At 40.9% G+C, this 19,231-nt stretch overlaps 1 long non-coding RNA gene across 1 annotated transcript; it reads right to left on the bottom strand.

Annotated features, from left to right (window-relative positions):
* Positions 1 to 2,556: 2,556 nt before the first annotated feature.
* On the bottom strand, positions 2,557 to 18,353 carry LOC139084162 (uncharacterized). Its single transcript, XR_011541518.1, has 3 exons — positions 18,229 to 18,353; positions 12,448 to 12,552; positions 2,557 to 5,062 (listed from the first exon to the last, which is right to left on the bottom strand). It is a non-coding gene; the product is annotated as an uncharacterized lncRNA (long non-coding RNA).
* Between the last annotated feature and the right edge of the window lie 878 nt (positions 18,354 to 19,231).

Genomic DNA, 19,231 nt, shown 5'->3' with positions numbered 1-19,231 from the left:
TGAGACTGGAGACATTTTCAGTCATCATCGTGTAGTGGTTAGGAAAACAGGTTTTGAGTCCTGGTGAAATTGTGTGAACGCCGGAAAGCGATAGAAACTCCGCATGCCTCAGTTTTCTCATCTGCAGAAGGGGCCGATAACAGTATTTTATTTATTCATTTTGCCCACCTGACATCTGAGCGCCTCTCCAGTCTGCAGTTGTTGCCCTCCCCTTTCTGGGAATCTCTGTGGAAGCAGCTAGACATGAGTGGCTGTGGTGAAACTGGACACTCCGTGCTAGCCAGAGTTTTCTGTAGTATCATCTTCCCAGTCCTAGTTCTTTGCCCTTCTTGTCAATTCTGTGAGCCAATCGGTAATCTTCCAATAAAACCGTTTTGTCTGTTAGCTGGAGTCACTTCTGATGTGTACATTCAAGAAATGGGAGAGAGACACTCTCTCCCTGTGATTTTGTTGTTGTAAATTCTATTTTTAAAATCATCATACAGAATAGGTATTGGTGGTTTTCTTGGTGCACAGTGTTATGAATTTTAATACCTGTATAGATTCCTGTTACAGCCACCACAATCAGGATAGAGAAAAGTCCCATACTGGGGGAAACTCCCTCTTGCTGTTTCTTTGAGTCTCTCCTGCCGGCTCCCTGGCATATGCACCATCCAGTGGTCAGTCTGCAACCCAGGTAGTACTCTATGGTGGTTCAGTTCCTGAAGTGTTTGGTATGCCCCTTAGGATCCGACCCACAAGCACAACAAGGGGGTGAGCCAAAGGAGTTCACAAAACCTGTTGTGGGCTCGCTTGCCTGAGCTCGTTCCTCTCTGCCATCTTCTTGTAACTTCTGGTTCCCTGTGCTCCCCTCTTTGGTCCTCTGGCCAGAATGTTTTGGTTACTCTACTCCGGCATCCACAGGGCCAAGCGGTAGAAGATTGGAAAGAGAAAAAAAACAGGCAACCAGGTTTGCCCCACCCTCTTGGGATCACAGCTCCATTGACTGCGGAGGAAGGCTCCCTTCTCTCAGAATTCTGGCTCCTATCGAGTTGCAGCCGTTGTGACTGCTGCCACAGGATCATGGGGTGCAAGAAGATGGAGGGAAGAGAAGTAGAGGCAGGGGGACCTCTGCATCCTCTCTGAGATTTCAGAGTTCCCTCTTCTGTTCCTGAGCCAGATCTAGAGGACTTCTGGAACTCTGTTCACACCAATGCCCGCTTCCGGGTTCCAGGCCCGGTTGAGCTCAGGCCCAGGGATACCACAGAGGAAGAAAATGGTCAGTCTTGCCAGTTTGGTGGTCTTCTTCCTCAGTCTGCCTGCTAGCGTTTGTCTCTCAGAGTCCTCAAACAGCCTCTCCATTCATCCTGTCCTGGGTTTATAGGGCTGTTTTCTGGGAAACTCTTTGGGGTTTTGCGCAGATCCAATGTGATATTGCATGTTGTATCAGAATGCCTGACGTGAACTAAAGGCTCAGTAAATATTAGATTACTAACTTTTATTTATTTTGGTTGATTAATCTACTAACCAAGATTAATTAGGAACTAGTTAAATTAGGAGCTAATTTAATTAGGAACTAATTAAAATTAATTCGTAATTTTAAATCCTTCATCTGAAGGATTTAAAACCAAAAGATTGACTTAAAAACAATTCTGCCCAGGACCATGTATGATAGCGTCCTCTTTTGAAAGAGAGTTTCCAAGAAATACCTTTCCTTTTTGACCCCCTCCCCACCTTTCCGACTTTGTTTAGAGGTCATGTTTGTTTACAGTTGGGATGCGCTATTTTTAATGGTGTCTACGTCACAGAGTAGAGTGATGTGAAGGTGCCATGCCCATATCACTCGTGGATCCATTTGTCACACGTGGAGATGTGAGGAATGGAGGGGGCAGGGACTCTGTCATTCAGGGATGGTATTTTTCTTCCTTTTGAGTCCTCATTTGTGAGCACAAGCCAATTAGTATGGAAAGTCCCAGAGTTTATGTTTTATTCATTTATTTGTAACTTAGCCCACAGAAAAGCAGGATTTAGAGTCTGGAGAATTCTATTCTTTTGGACCAAAAGTTGCCAAACTATAACTTGTGAGCCAAACAAATCTGGCCCATCTACCACCCATCAATACATACATAGAGTAATAAATAAAGTAGTAGGTAAATTAAGTTTTCTCGGAATACAGTCACACTCTTTTCTTTACATAATGTCTATGGCTACTTTCTCTTTTTTTCCAGTTTTATTGAGAAATAATTGACATACATCACTGTATAAGTTTAAGTTGTACAGCGTGACGGTTTGATTTACATACATTGTGAACTGGTTACCACAATAGATTTACCATCCATCATCTCCTATAGATACAATGAAAAGAAAAGGAAAAAAAAATTCTTCTTTTGATGATAAGTCAAGATTTATTCTCTTAACAACAACTTTCCCCTATATCATACAGCCGTGTTAGCCATAGTCATCATGTTGTACATTACATCCCTAGTACTGATTTATCTTATAACTAGAAGTTTGTACCTTTTGACTGCCTTCCTCCAATTCCACCACACCCCCTTGCCTCTGGTAACCACTGATCTCTTTTTCTATGAGTTTGGCAGGGTTGTCTTTTTTTTAAAATTCCATCTATCAGTGAGATCATGGAGTATTTGTCTTTCTCTGTCCGACTTATTTCACTTAGCATAATGCTTTCAAAGTTCATCCAAGTTGTCGCAAATGGTAGAATTTCCTCATTTTTTATGGCTGAATAATATTCCATTGTGTGTATATACCACATCTTTTTTATCCATTCATCCATTGACGGACACTCAGGTTGTTTCCATGTTTTGGCTATTGTGAATAATGCTGCAGTGAATGTGGGGGTGCACATATCTCTTCAAGTTACTATTTTCATTTCCTTTGAATATATTCCCAGAAGTGGAAGTATTGGATCATATAGTAGTTCTATTTTTAATTTTTTGAGGAACCTCCATATGGTTTAGCTGAATAATATTCCATAGTATGTATATTTCACATTTTGTTTATCCATTCAGCAGTTGATGGACATTTGGGCTGTTTCCTCCACTTTTTGGCTATTGCGATTGAAGCTGTGATTAACTGGTTATGTGATTAATTAATTATGAAGATTCATGTATAACTTCCATGAGAGCGTATGTTTTCATTTCTCTTGGGTACGTACCTAGGAATGGAATTACTGGATTGTATGGTAGCTCTACATTTAACTTTTTTAGGAATTGCTAACTGTTTCCCAAAGTGCTCGCCCCATTTTACATCCCCACCAGCAATGTGTATAGTTCTGATTTCTCCACATCCTTGCTAACGCTTGTTATCTGTCTTTTTGATTATTGTCATCTTAGTGGGTATGAGATGAGATTTCATTGTGGTTTTGATTTGCATTTCCCTAATGACTAATGATGTTGAACATAATTTTTTGTGCCCATTGGCCATTTATATATATTTTTGGAGAAATATCTGTTCAAGGCCTTTGCCTGTTTTTAAATTGGGTTATTTGTCTTTTGATTGTTGCATTATATGTGTTCTTGATATATTCTGGATAGTAGACCCTTGTCAGAAATGTGATTTGAAAATATTTTCTCCCATTCCGTGGATTTTCTTTTCACTTTCATTATGGTGTCCTTTGATGCCCAAAACTTTTAAATGTTGATGAAGTCCAACCTATTTTTTCTTCTGTTGCTTGTGTTTTTGGTGTCATTTTTAAGACATTGTTGCCTAATCCAAGGTCACAATATTATTATTACAACTAAACAAATGACAGTTTCCTAATATCATCCAATTTTTAGTCAGTGTTCAAATTTCCCTGATGGTCCCATAAATCTTTTTACAATTGGTGTATGTTTGTTTGTTTGTTTAACTAAGGAACCCAAACAACGATCACAAATTGCATCTGGGTGATAAGTCTCCTAAATCTCTTCAATCAAATATTTCCTCCTCCTACTGTCTTTTTTCCTTGTCATTCATTTATCTGTAGAATGCCCCACATTCTGGATTTTGCTGATTGCGTCCCCAAAATAGCTTCCTCATGTTTCTCCACTTCTGGATTTCCCAGGAGATGAATAGTTTGAGCTGGAAGCTTGATCAGATTTGGCTTCCATGTTTTGGCAAGACAACTTCATAGACGGTGCTATGCAGTTGCTACTGCATCACTTCGGGAGGCACATACTGTCTGGTTGTCTCTCATTTGTGATGTTAAGACTGATCAGTGAGTCCAGATGTTGTCAGCTTGACCCATCCATTATACGGTCCCCAGCAGCATTTAATCAGGGGTTTTAGCAGTCGTTGATGATTACTGCCTAGATCCATTATTTCATTAGGAGTTGCAAAATGCAGCTGATTAATTTGATCAATGGCTACTGTCAGCTGAATATTGGAAATTCCAAATGGATTATTGTTTTGAATAATGCTGGTATCTCTCTGGGTTCACCCTCTTCCTCATACTCTGACTTTTAACCTCTTTACATTTTTTGAGCTTAGTTGCAGCTTAGATCATGTGGTTCATATTCCACAGAATTCCACAGAATTGTCTTGTCATTTGTTTACTATATGGTTTCAGTTACCCCGGGGAATGAGTGTCCTGGGCATATTTACACTGATAGTCCTTGGCATAATTATGAAATCTCTAAAGATGGTCTTTCAAGTCTCTCTTTTTTCTCATTCTTCTAGTTCCTCAATTTTCATACTTTCCTCTCCTTGCCCCCAACACACATATCTTTTATCTTTCAAAGACTTTTCTAGAGTCGAGAATGAAATAAGCTTGACACTGAAGTGTGAGGGACTTACTCTTTTGCCTCTCACGGAGTTTGCATTTTAAGAGGGGAACTTACAGCGTTGATATTACCTAAAGGAATGAGTCCCTAGTGATGGGATGTCCAACCCAAGTGCTAGAATTGTTCTTAAACCAGAGTTCTCCATGACAAAGATACTAATCACAGATCGTTTTACCTTGGAAACACAGAATCTGGCCTGCACATGTGTCTGTTCTTGGTTAGGGACCGTGCTGCTCTCAGTCACTCCTTTCCAAGGGCCTCTCAGGTCTCTCGTAGGTGTTAGGAGCCACAGAGTCAAATGGCTAAATAATAGACAAGCATAGGATGGCTCATTATGACCATGTCATCTTAACAACCAGGTTTAAGATATGGATATTAGAGAATTTAGACTTCTTTGCCACTACCCCAATAAAACAAAACGTTTTTAAAATAGCTTATTAACCAGGATTAGCTTTGGCTGCAAGTAACAGACAAACGTAAGAGAACAGCCGTTTAAGCAGTATAGATGTTTATTCCTCTCATGAGCCAGAAATCTAGAGGTTGTCAGTCCAGGATAATTTGAGCACTGCACAGTGTCAGAGACCTATGCTCCTTCTATTTTGCTGCTCCACCGTGCATGGCTTCCATTCTCAAGGATCCCATAGCCCTGATTACCGGAACTTCACTCCTTACATTTGAATTACAACCAACAAAAAGGAGGAACAGGGCAAAGAAGAGTATGCTCCCTCTCTTTAAGGATGCATATACCACTTCCTGTTTGCATTCACCTAAATTAGCCTCATGACCACACCCAGCTCCAAGGGGCAATGGGAAAGGTCTTTCTTCCAAGCAGCCATGGGCTCAGTTAAAAATCATGGGTTTTATTATGGAAGGAGAAGCAAATGGATAACTGGGGACAAGGAATATCAGTCATAAATAAACATTATAATGGCAAACAAGAAGCAATGTGGTATTGAGTTTCTCCTTCCCAAATTAAAAACAAGGGACTCTGAAGTCGTGTACTCACTAATTGTAAACTATTAGCAATTATTTTGAGTAGGACTGACTTGGCTTCCTAACATCACAGCAAACTGATGAGCCCTCCTCCTCCCACAAAAAAAGATCCATTCTTTCTGGTGCCTTTTGGATGTCATTTGAAAGCCCACACTTGATAAAACCTAAATTATTGTGGCCAGTTGTCTCTATTTCAGTGACTTCCCTTTTTAGGAGAAAGAACTTCTAAAATAGTATCGTGTGTATTGTATTTTTAAAGTTGGAGTAAATGCAAGCTCATTGAATCTATTTAGTACTTGGGGTTGTCAGCTTGGGTTTTCGAATTGGTCATGTGGGAGAGGAATTCCTTGAAATCTTTTATTTATTTTTTGCTTTATATAAAGCACACCATGTTCCCAGGCTCAAATGTTGTAAAAGAAATCCTCATTTCCAAAATAACAGATTGTCCAAGTGGTTGCCCTAACTCGCTCCTTTGGTTAATGGCGGCTGACTCATTGTGTGCTGGCAAGACTTCCACCTTCCACAAACAGTTGGAACTCTGTAGACTTTAGGACGAGCTTCCTGTTTGGTCAGGCAGTGGCTAAGAATCAAATGGAGGTTGCGGTTTCTTTCTCTGGATATGGTATTCAAGATGGAACCCACTGTGGGAGAGCTTAGGTGATATTCTGGTTTATGACAGAGAATGGCTCAGGCATCCTCTCGTCAGTCAACCCTTGAACCTCTCCCGTGGCAAAGATCCAAATTCTCATGTTTCCATCAAAAGCTTTCCCCTGATCAGCTTGCAAGTCTCTCTGGTTTGTGCTTCAACTTTCCAGACATGTCATCGCAAAGTGAGTGTAACAATTCACATGCTTGTCCCCCAGGATTTAATCTGTGATCAAAAACTTTCTCCCACATTTTCTTTGACTGTTTCCTTCCTCTTCAACAGGTCTCATATATTCTTACACATTTTCTTTCCTGACTTCTCTACATCTTCCACCTCTACCTTTTTTTTTAAATCACTGTTAAATTTGGTTTCCCCTCCCCATTTCCGATACTGTGCACAATGGCTCTTCTTTCACAATTGCTTTGATTAGAATGACCTGATGCTCTATATCTGCACGATCTCTCTCTCCATTTCTACAAGGGTTGTCTAAATTCTCGCCTCATTCAAAATGTTATGGAGGAAGGGCTAAAGTCCAAGTCAAAGGGAATCAAGACATGGATTATCATTCTTTGCCTTAACTCTGGTGCATAACCATATTTTAAAGGATAACACACATAAAAAAGAAGTACAACCCACCCCTGAACTCATTGGTTCAGAGGACGTTTTCCACCCCTTTTTCCCCACCGCGGTTTCAGAGGGTGATGTTGGAGGGCCACAGCAGGAGTATTGAGGCCACTTCTGAATTTGTTTCTCTTCCTGGTCACCACTTTTTAAAGAGGATAGCCTGAGTTTGTGCCCCTGTATTTCTCATTTGATTTTACTTATTTTTGGATCATTGTTCTTGGGTTTTGGGAGATAAAATTTACTGTCTGGCTTCACCGCCATCCTGTTCTGCAAGGCTTTATTGTCCCTCAGGGTGGGGGCGGGGGAAGTGCTATTCAAATGATTACTTCTCAAAGTCAGCTCCTCAATAAGACCTTACCACTTCTGCATTAATATTAAGGCTAAGAAATAAGATCCAGTAAAAGACCACGGACCACATTAATGTTCTTATCCAATCAAAAATGGTCTCCAAGGTCGGGACAAAACAAGATGAAACTTCCCAAGGCGGATGCTGACGAGTGACAAAATAACCTCAAGCCTAGCTGCTCTTCACCTATTTGGGCTAAACTAACTCCTCTTTTGTTTTTTTTTTTAATGGTGGCAAAATAGATATAAAATTTACCATCTTAACAATTTTAAAGTGTACGCCTCAGTGGCATGAAATATATTCACACTGTTGTGCGACCATCACCACCATCCATCCGCAGAACTCTTTTCATCTTGCAAAACAAACTCTGTGCCCATTAAACTGTAACTCCCCGTTCTCCTCCCACCAGCCCCTGGCAACCCCCATCCTACCTTCTGTCTCTATGGTGTTGACTGCTCTAGGTCCTTCATGTCAGTGAAATCAGGCAGTATTTGTCCTCTTTGTAGCTGGCTTATTTCACTCAGCATAATGTCCTCCAGGTTCATCCATCTTGTAGCATAGGTCAGAATTTCTCTCCTTTTAAGGCTAAATAATATTCTATTGTATGCATATACATACCACATTCTTTTTCCCCATTTATCTGTCAATGGACCCTTGGGGTTGCTTCTACCATTTGGTTTTTGTGAATAATGCTGCTATGAACATTAGTGTACAAATACCTCTTTGAGACTGTTTTCCATTCTTTGGGCTATATACCCAGAAATGGAATTGCTAGATCATATGGTAATTCTATTTTTACTTTCTTGAGGAATTACCATACTGTTTTCTATCAAGTTTTTCCTTTGAATTTAAAATGGAATCTCATGCTAGGGCGCAGTTTGCCCTGGATTTGGGTTTGCTTCTGAAGGAGTACTGAAAACAGAGTCTAGATGCTAGTAATTTAAGGGTAGCCCAAACTTGGAAAAACTACACGGCAATTACAACCAAGCTAGCAGAGCCAAAGGGGACTAGAGCATATGAAATAAATGAACAACAGATTTGGATATAATTACTCTTTCCCTACTTGGAACTGTGCTGCGGATAATGCTCACTATTTTCCTGCTATTTCAGGTGTCCCTGAAGAGGCTCTGGGCGGTGAGCACTTGCCGGAGGCTGAGATGCTCTTCCGAGAGAAACACTTCCGCAGGAATGAGATGGAAACACTTTGGAGTCTATTCATCGTGGCTGGGCATCCTGTGGATTTCACTGGAATGAATCACTAAGTTGGGCTTCCAGAATGCTACCCTGAGAACAGTGGGCAGAGCTCTTTGAATTGAAAACAAGGGTCTGGAATACATCTCGTGCTCCCCTGCCAGGCGGAGGGCTGTCTGGAGGAAGTTGAATCTGCAGCACGGTGGGCTTTTTTCCCCACAGCTGCTAGGGGACTTTTCTGGGAAATGAGGGAACATATTTGTCCAGACTTCAAACTTGTCACTTTTCATAGGTTAGGTTAGGCCTAAGGTTGCCTGTTTTCAGATTTTAGGCTTAGTTTTTATTGACAAAATCTGCCGTCCAGCTTCAGAAATTGGGATGGTGGTGGGAAAGGATGTGCTTTTAGTGGCTTATGTTTAAAAGCGAAAGGAAGAGAAAGTACATCAGGCTTCTTAGACATCAACTGCCTCTTATAAAACCGCATTTTGATGGGTTAAGTGTAAATGATCCCAAACATGTGGATTAAATTTTCCAAGAAGCACACATGGATTTACAAATCACAAGGCAGGAGATCTTGGCAATGGTAGTTTTCGGCCCTCCCAGACTCCCAATGCTTTGCCGTTCTTCGTGCCTGGTGGGTTTCTATAACCACGCTTGGTTTTTTGTGATGGTGACTCATGGGATGGTTGACTGAATCGTTGTCTGAGAAATGAGGCATTGCCAGTGGCAAATTGAGCAATTGGGAGTGAAAACTCTACTTGATCTCTAATCCTTCAGGTTGGCTCTCCCTATCACCAGAATCACCAGTGACCCAGCCATTCTTATCCTCTTAATCACTTGGCACGTCCACATAATGAGCACCAGGAAGTTCGCCACTATTTCCACCTCCCCACTCAAAGGACGGCACGCGGATGGGAGCACACTCACCCACCTCCTGCTTCACTCAGGTGAAAGGGCAGAGGAGGCAGCACAGCTTAGAAAAAGAACGTCGACGTTGGAGTGAAACATGGGTTCAAATCTCAGTGCCATCACTTACAAGGTCTCCTTCCTTCAACCCTGCAGCCTCATTTTTACCACAATATTGTGAGGATAAAAGGAGGTAACGTATGTGAAGTGCCTGAAAGAGTGCTGGGTACATAGGAGGTATCTAATAAATGGAGAATCGGTGGTAGGCAGCCCCTTGTTTCAGTTTCTTTTTCCATTTTGCTGTGCCACTACCTGCTTCTGGAGGTTTCCTTAACAGCCTTTTCCCTTGTGATCTTACTGTCTGCTCTATTGCCCACACCAGAGTAATCAAATGTAGGGGTGTATACAAATTGCCTTGGGGGATTTGTAAAAATGCAGATCCCTGGGTCCCATGTCCAGGAGCTCCAGATTCTTAGGGCTGGAGGGGGAATCTGTGTTTCAAGCGAGCCTCTCTGGTGATGCTGATGCAGGTCTGAAGACTGCCCCTTCCGCACAGCTGTCCTCTAGACATTCCCCGCAGCCGTCAGCAATGACGTGTCCTGTGAGTCATGCGCATGTGGTCACGTATGAAAATGGCTTCAATTCTTGTCTCTCCAGTAACCTATTAGCACTTGATTATACAACAGGGTTGAATTATCAGGAAATAAATGAAGGACACTCCCTGCGTGGATGTCAATTTTGAAAGTGGTGTCTGTGTAGAAAGGGGGCTGGCTGGCAGTCAGCGTAGACGGAGTTCGTGAGCAGGTCAGACCATCATCAGTGACTACTCTCGTCCCAGGTTCTGCTCTTCTTCATTAAATACCCTTGGATGGGGGTCTTGACTCTGGGATACTGCAAGAATCATTTAGAGCAGTGGTCCTTATTAAAGAGTGGTCTCAGACCAGCAGGATCAGAAACACTAAGGAACTTGTTCAAAATGCAAATTCCCGGGCTCCTCCCCAGGTCTACTGAACTAGAAACTCCAGGGGTCGCGCCCAGCAATCTGTGTTTTAATAAACCTCGCAGGCGATTCTGATTCATATTAAAGTTTGAGACTCACTAATTGAGAAGAACAAAATCATTATTCTTACAATCAAGTGTCTAATAACAATATATGAATACACGTATAGTGTTTAGAACTTCCAAAATGTGTTAAAATAATATATATTATATGTAGTACATACACACACACATGCACACACAGAGGCCGGTCCATGCGTAAATACGTTCTGGAAGTACATACAAGAACTCATTCCAGGAGTGCTGAGAAGTGAAATTGGGTGGGGGGTGAAGAGAGAATTTAACATTTCATACTTTTGGAACTGTTTGGTATATTTTTTAAAAATATGTCTATATATTATTTTGATTAAAAAATTTTAATTTAATAACAACAACTACAAAAGAAATAACAAAACAACTGAAAGAAAATACAGATAAATAATTATCTGATTTTGAGAGGGGAAAGTGTGAAAAGAAAGTAATCACAAAGAAAGAGAAGGACAGGTTTATGTAACAATGTGACACTGCTGTAAATCGAAACACTGCCAATACAAACACACGATTAAAACCAAAGTCCCCTGGCAAGCCAACATGGGAAAAAGAGAAAAATCACAAATTACTAACAACAGGAATGAATAAAGGGACATCGATACATATTTTATAAGATAAAAGAGGATATTATAACATTTTTTCTGGCAGATAGCTTGGAATTTCAGAAGAAGTGCACAAATTGCTAGAAAAACATGATTTACCAAAACTGATTCAAAAAGCATTTGAAAATCTGAAAAGTCCTATATCTATTAAAGAAATTGAATCCATAATTTAAAACTTTCCCACAAAGAAAACTACAGGCCAATGTAACATCACCAGTAAATTATATCAAACATTTAATAAAGAAATATTGATTACAGATAGGGGACTAAAATGCTTATGAAATAAAGAGCTCTCTTAAAAGTTAATGAAAAAAATGCCTCATTAAAAACAGAAAAACAACACAAATAGGCAATTTATTGAAAAAGGAAAAGAAACTCCAATTAACAATAAACATTAAAACGTTCATTCTTACTAACAATTACACTAAAAAAGTGTTATCATTTTCACATTGTTGAAAATGACACAAATTGGTGATTACTATGAACTTCATAGAGGGTGATTTGGCAAATATGCAGGAAGCACCTACAAAACCTACACATCATTTGATCCAACACTTCCACTTCTAGGAATCTACTCAAGAAAATGAGCATAGATAAAGAGGAAAATTTTATTTATAAGAATGTCCATATTTGTGTTGCGAGTAGTAAAATAATTTTTGGAATCCTAAATATTCAATGATAGGTTGGGTAAAATAAACTATGACATATCTGTACGACGGCATATTATGCAGCCATCAAAAGTGATGTTAAAGAAGAATTAGTAACATGGAAAATGTTTGTGGAAAACAGTGAAAAAAACAGAGGGGCCAACCCTGTGGCCTAGCGGTTGAGTTTGGTGCACTCCACTTCAGTGGCCCAGGTTCTATTCCTGGGCACAGACCTACATCACTCATTGGTGGCCATACTGTGGTGGTGACCCACATACAAAATAGAGGAAGATTGGGGGCTGGCCTGGTGGCATAGTGGTTAAGTTCACGTGCTCCACTTTGGCAGCCCAGGGTTCATGGGTTTGGATCCTGGGTGTGGACCTACACACTGCTCGTCAAGACATGCTGTGGTGGCATTCCACATACAGAGTGGAGGAAGATTGGCACAGATGCTGGCTCAGGGCAAATCTTCCTCAAACAAAAAGAGGAAGATTGGCAGCAGATGTTAGCTCAGGGTGAATCTTCTCCAACAAAGAAAAAAAAAAAGGTTAAAAAATAGTATTAGCTTGCATTTGTTTAAACACACCCATACCTTCCCCCGCACCACACACACACTCATGGGAAGAAAACTGAAAAAACATACAAAATGTCCAAGTGGTTCCTCTGGATGGTAGGATTCTAGGTGATTTCGATTTTCTCTTTTTGCTTGACAATATTCTCCAAATTTTATAAAATGGATATTCATGAACTGTATAAGAAAAATAAAAAGTGGTTGATAATACTATGGTGATAGATAAAAATGAAAATTTACAATAACCCTAAAAATTTACAATAGTACTATGAGTATCTACGTTGACCCTACAACAGATGTTCAACCCAATTACCTCTTAGAACATACTGATGGAGTGCGTACTATCATCATCCCCATTCCGTTGCTATGTGCAGTCAAGTCGCCTCCAATCCTGGCAGCCCTAAGAATGAGTGGTGTCCACAGTGCCCTCTCCTCAACAGCCCTACTCAGCTCCTGTAAACTCATGCTTCCTTTATGGCATCAATCCAGCGCATATTTGGTCTTCCTCTTTTCCTGCTGCCGTCTACTTTTCCCAGCATTATTGTCTTTTCCAAAGAATCCTGCCTTTTCATGATGTGCCCAAAGTAGGACAGGCTCAGTTTTATCATTTTTGCCTCCAGCAATAATTCAGGCTTAACTTGTTCTTCTGGCAGTCCAGGGGATGCACAGAGCTCTCCTCCAGCCGCATACTTCAAATGAATCGATTTATCTCCTGTCAGCCTTCTTCGCTGTCCAGCTTTCACTCCCATACACAGTAATTGGGAATACAAGGGTGCAGATAATCGTGGCCTTAGTCTCTAATGACACTTCCTTACACTTGGTGATCTTTCCTAATTCTTTCATTGCTGCCCTTCCGAGTCTCAGTCTTCTTTGATTTCTTGGCTGCAGTCTCCATTTAAACTGGTGACTGAACCAAGGGAAACAAAATCGTTGACAATTTCAACATCTTCATTGTCTTCACTGTCATTCAGGTTAAAGTTGTGTGATTCTTCTGTAGTCATGATTTTGTCTTCTTGATGTTCAAGTGCAGTCTGCTCTGGCGCTTTCTTCTTTCACTTCCGTCAGAAGGTGTTTCAAGTCATTATCGCTTTCCACCAGTAAGATGGTGTCGTTTGAGGGGCCAGTCCTGTGGTGTAGTGATTGAGTTCAGCATCCTCTGCTGCAGCAGCCCGGGTTCCCGGTTTGGATCCCAAGTGTGGATCTACACCACCCGTCAGCCATGCTGAGGCAGTGACCCACATACAAAATAGAGGAAGACTGGCACAGATGTTAGCCCAGGGTGAATCTTCCTCACCAAAAGAAAAAAAAAAGAAAAGATGGTGTCATTTGCATATGTTAGATTGTTGATATTTCTTCCACCAATCTCGCTCCTCCTTCATCTGAGTACAGCCCAATTTTTCACATGGTTTGTTCTGTGTGCAGATTAAACAGATACAGAGATATCCCCATTTTATAGATGGTAAAACTAGGCCTGAAGATATGAATTAACTTTCCCAAGGTCAAAAAGCTGGTGAGTGGAGGAGCCAGAATGCAAACGGAAGCCTTTCTGACTCTAGAAGCTTATATTTTGAAAACCCTCACCCAAGGTTGGTTGACCAAGGGTTAACCCAGTACCAGAATTTGGAAGAATTTTACAATTATAAAGCCCCAGAAGCTGATTTGGAAGAGACGATTGTTGACCTATTCTGTGCTGTACCTACTAGAACAAAGATGGGATGACCCACCTTGTCATCTGTCATTCAGAAATGAAAGATCTGCACCAAATGAGAAAATGTCTTCCCTCTCCTGTGTTGGCGCTTTCTCTTGAAGCAGCCACTATTGTCCCTGTTTCCCATCTGTACCTCTTTTTTCTGTACTCAGCAGAATAAAACACTGTCAGGAAACAACTGGGCAGGAAGTAAGGGAAGACTGAGTTTCATCCTGGGAGGTTTGATTCCCACAAGCAAAGCGCTGTGGTGGGAGCAGTGGGGAAGCATTGTCAGCGCATGGGGACTGTCGTGCTTTATGAACTCCATCTGTTCAGAGCATCTGGGAGTGATGCAGTGGGGCAGGGCGAGACTCTATTTCATCCCAGCACATCCCCATTAGATGAAATTCTGCTAGAAATTGGGAACTAGCTAAAAACTGTGTGCATCAACTCATCATATACAGACATCAGACATAGATCTTAGAAGGTGACTCCATTCACCCCATTTGGAAGGAAAAGCATGCATTGTATGTAAGTATTAGCCAACACAAGATCTGAATGGAACTCACCTCATTGAAGGATGAGAAGATAAAGTGAAATGTGGGTCTCACGGGGAAAAGTATTGCCATGTAAAAGGAAGAAAAGCATCATTCTCAAGACTCAGAGAAAGGACAGACCTCTAAAAAATGGTTTATCATAAGAACCAGGAGAAACTTGTTTGGTGTGTTCCTAGGTTGCAGGAAGACATGACACTATAAAACGGCTACAAAATATTAGAAGACAGTGTAGCTGATATGAAGAAACAATGGCATTAAATGAAAAGAGGTACATGAGAGGAAAAAAGAAAACAAACAGAAAAACCAAAAATCGCATAGTAACCATTCATTTGTTGTTTATTCAGGAAACATTTAATGTTCACAGATGTGCCGTGCACAGAAATAGAAAGCAGTGAGGAACAGAGTTAGCCTGGTAAAAACTGAATCAGGGACGTGGGAGACAAACTTGAGAAGATGCTCAGAAATGAAGGGAGGACAAAGAGATGAAAACAAGAGAGAAGATCATCGACATGGACGACCGAAACTGGAGGTCTAATCCAGCAGGAATAGATGCTTCTGTTGATTAAAAGCAAAAAGGGGCAATTGGAGTACAAACCATGATCAAAGATAAGAAAATCTTTCTAAGCTTAAAAATTAAAAACAAATAAATATGCAAATGGAACTAGTTTACCACATTCCAGGCAAAATCAATGAAAAGAGAATCATCTTTAGGTATAACCTGAAATTTAGAAAAAGTTAATGATGATTTTTAAAAATGATTTAAAAAACATTCGTGCAGGGAAAAAATTACCCAGAAAGAAACAGCACCGAGGCTGGCCCCAGACCTTTCACTTGTAAAACAAAATTCCAGATGAAAATGTAGCAATATTGCCAAAGTTTTGAGGCTAAATGGTTGTAAACAAATACGTTTATACACAGCACAACTGTGTATAAAAAGGCGAAGATAGTTTAAAATATGTTAGAGTTTGGAAAATATAATGAAAATAACTATGACTATTCCAACTTATTGAGGGTTTGGGGTACAGTAAACAGCACCCATCTTCTCTGCCCAAGTTCTGAACGGGTTTAGAAATAGTCAGAAGTTGGGAAGATGGGCCAAAATATTCCCCTTATGTTGCTGGTGAAGCTCATACTGGAGAATGTGCCTTCTATCTATGGACTACAGGATTTTTCAACTGAACCCCAGTCCCAGACAGCTGTACCCACAAATGTCTCCTGCAATGTGGGTGTCTGACCTGGTAAACATCCAGCACAGAGGGGCCGAGCAGAACAGATGCTTCCCGAAGGCAGGCTTGGCTCAGAAAGGAGGGAGCAATTTCAAACGTCTCTGGGTTTTAGCCCAAACTTGCTGGTGAGATAAGTCACTGCTCCACTTCCACCCCCACCCAGGGAAAAGCGAGTGAGGCGACGGGAAAAGGGGCCAAGAGTGCTCCACTGGTGACATCAGGAGTAAGGAAGAAGCGGCCCCCTTCTCCCCATTGCATCAATCCATGCATCCCATTCCTGCCCCCCAACACCCGCCCCAATGCCAGGGCTCCAGAAATAAGTGAAAACTAAAGACTGAATATTGGAAAAGTTGTGATATAAAAGGTCTGACATTTATGCTCCCTATCGAACCTATACTAAGGAAAAAAATAGAAATAAAGACAAAATTGCTGTTATTCATTACAGCATTATGTATTATTTAAAAATAGCTCTGTCCTATTTATAATAGTAAAATATTGTAAACAAATGATTATCTCTAGGAAAATGGAAAAGTCCTTCTGCCTTAAAAAGTGGTGTTCTTAAAAGGTTTTTAACAACATGGGGAAATGCAGGACTATTATGATATATAGTGCAGAAATTGCGTAGAGTTTTATCTCGTATGTTAACTAGAATTGATTGACTCTTTCTTTTCAGATAGATTTTGCGGCCACATCTGGGCTCAGTGGGAAAGAACAGGGGCAACAAAAGTGGAGGCAGGATGTTGTTGTTTGGGTGGGATGGGGGTCATGGTATGGAATGGTATGACACCTGCCAAATATTCACCATCCATCTTATGCATAATTTCAGCTGTGTAAGGAGAAGAATGCAAATAAAGAAAAAGATGAGGGGAAGATATACCGACGTGTAAGAGGATGCAGCCTCAGGGAGTCAGGATCCTGTGTGGTGCTTTTCCTGCTTCCTCTAAGTGTTGGTATGGTGGATCTAGAGCTGGCCTCCCTGGGACGGAATCCTGACTCTGCCACTTACTAGCACATGCCACTTAACCTCTCCGTGCCTCAGTTTCCTCTTCCAAAGAAATGGCTCTAATAATTGTACCTTCCCTGGAAAGTCAGGGCTTAGGCAGATGGGCCAAAATTAAATGCGTTCAAGTACATAATGCATGTAGGACAGTGTCCAGCACACAGGGAGTCCCATACAAGTTTTAGCCATTATTATTATAGCAGTAGTACGGAGAGCAAATATTATTTTTATAATGAGATAAAAAGAAAAGCAGGAAAGACAATGCAGAAGTATGAAAAAGTGATAAATTGTTAAGTGGCTAAAGCCTTACTTAATATATGATTTCATGTTTAATTTGAATGCAACTATATGAAACTATGAATACATGTGGAAAAATATTTGAAAAGAATATCAAAAAAGGAAAGACTTTTAAGAGATTGAAATCATGGACCTTAAAAACCATTTCCTTTTATGTCTTTAACTTATTTAAAAATATGCATGTGATTTAAAAAATCCCCTCCCCCATATCCTTACAAAAAATATCTTTGTCTGTAGTAGATGTCCATGACTGTGTTTGCTCAGCAGCTCTCTGCCCTTGTTCTGGGATGAACAGCCCCCTTTTGCTGGGCTTCATCCCCCTCGGTAACCATGAGGTTTGTACAAATGCTGTTATAGCTGCTGGACCCCAGGGAGGGCACTGGACCCAAGCTGAGCCAATTAGAATCCTTCCCTGGGAAATTTTGCACTTGGCACTAGAGAGTATGAAACACTATCCTCTCCGGTGGTGGAAGCCATGGTTTGAGAGCATTGGCAGCTATGTTAGCCACCAAGGGGAGTGAATCTTTTCTAATGAGAAAGACTAATACTGCACACAGAGGGGAGCTGAAGGAGAGTTTTAGTATGTGTGCATGTATACACAAACTGTGTGTGTATATACATACATGTAGATGTACGTGTGTACATACACATACATTCTATCTATCTATCTGTCTATCTGTCTATCAATCTATCTATCTATCTATCTATCTATCCCTATTGAGAGTGTCCTAGTAACATTTATAGCCTTGGTCCAAGTTATTCCTCTAATCTTGCTTTTTCCACAGTTTCATTTTTTAACTCTTATTCCACTTCTGGAGAAACCCCAGCATCATTCCAATAAAGTTCTCTTTTTGCCTGAGGTAGTTTGAGTTGTTTGCAACCAAGAACCACAACTAACTCATCTAACAGCTTCACTCATAAGAGCAAAACATAGGGAACAATTTTAATCAACAATATTAGGGAATGGCTAAATAAATTATGTCGCATTCATATGATGGAAAATTATGCAGTCATTAAAATAATACCTTCAAAGAATAGTATTTGAGAAACCATTTGGAATATTATTAAATGAAAACAGGAGACTACCTGACATTGGAAGGGGGGTGGAGATTGGGCACAATCCAGGAAGAAGGACCAGCATGTGCAGAGTCCTTGAGGTCGGATGAACTCAGCTTGTGATGGTGTTGACAGGAGGCTAACGTACTTGGAACAAAGAAAGCAGGTAGGAACATGGAATGAGGTGAAGATGGAAGGATAGGCGCTATGGGCCATTGTGAGCCATTTGAGTTCTATCTCAGAGCAATGAAAAGCCATTGAAGGCTTTTGTAGAAGAGGAGTAAAATGAATGATTTACATGTTTAGCTTCTGGGAAGAAAACACAGTGGAGATGGGCAAAAAGGGAACCAGGGAGAATGGTCAGGAGGCCATGACTAGGGGAGCCATATAATTATATTGAAAATCCAGACAATTTTCAGAATGAAAGGGAAACTCCTTATCACTACACCAGGACCACAGGCTCAAGCTAGAACTTCCCCAGCCAAACCAGGACAGATAGTCACCCAGCTATTACAGCAGCCCAGGCAACAATGGTGACTTGAACTAGGGTGGGGAGATTGCTAAGGATTCTAGCCATGGGTGGCTTAAGGCTGAATCTCAGTCCTTGATTGGCTACCTTGGGCATTACTCTCTTTTTGATGTTCCTCTCTTTGTCTTACCGTTTTTGACAGGTAGCTTTTCCTGCCCCTTTTAATGCCTCTGGATCAATGGTTCTCAAAATTCAGTGTGCATCTGAATCTCCTGGTGGGCTTGTTAAAGCACAGATTCCTGGCCCTCGCTCCTAGAGTTTGTGATTTGGTAGGTCTGGGGTGGAGCCTGGGAATTTGCATTTCCATCAAGCTCCCAGGTGCTGCTGGTGCTGCTGGGCTGAGACCACACTTTGAGAACCATAGCTTTAGCTGTTGGCTGATTGTGAAGGGTACTCAGGCTGTCTCTGTCCTGGCTTCAGTCCAGCTTCTATTCTGTATGTTTTTACGCCTTTTCTGATGCAAGTTTCTTGCTTTTGTTTTTCAAATCTCTAATATATCTCTAT

Source organism: Equus przewalskii, chromosome 1 (assembly GCF_037783145.1).
Source record: "Equus przewalskii isolate Varuska chromosome 1, EquPr2, whole genome shotgun sequence".
In the NCBI taxonomy this organism is placed as follows: domain Eukaryota; kingdom Metazoa; phylum Chordata; class Mammalia; order Perissodactyla; family Equidae; genus Equus; species Equus przewalskii.
The sequence above is the reverse complement of the archived record's forward strand: the minus strand, read 5'-3'. Positions and strand labels throughout refer to the sequence as shown.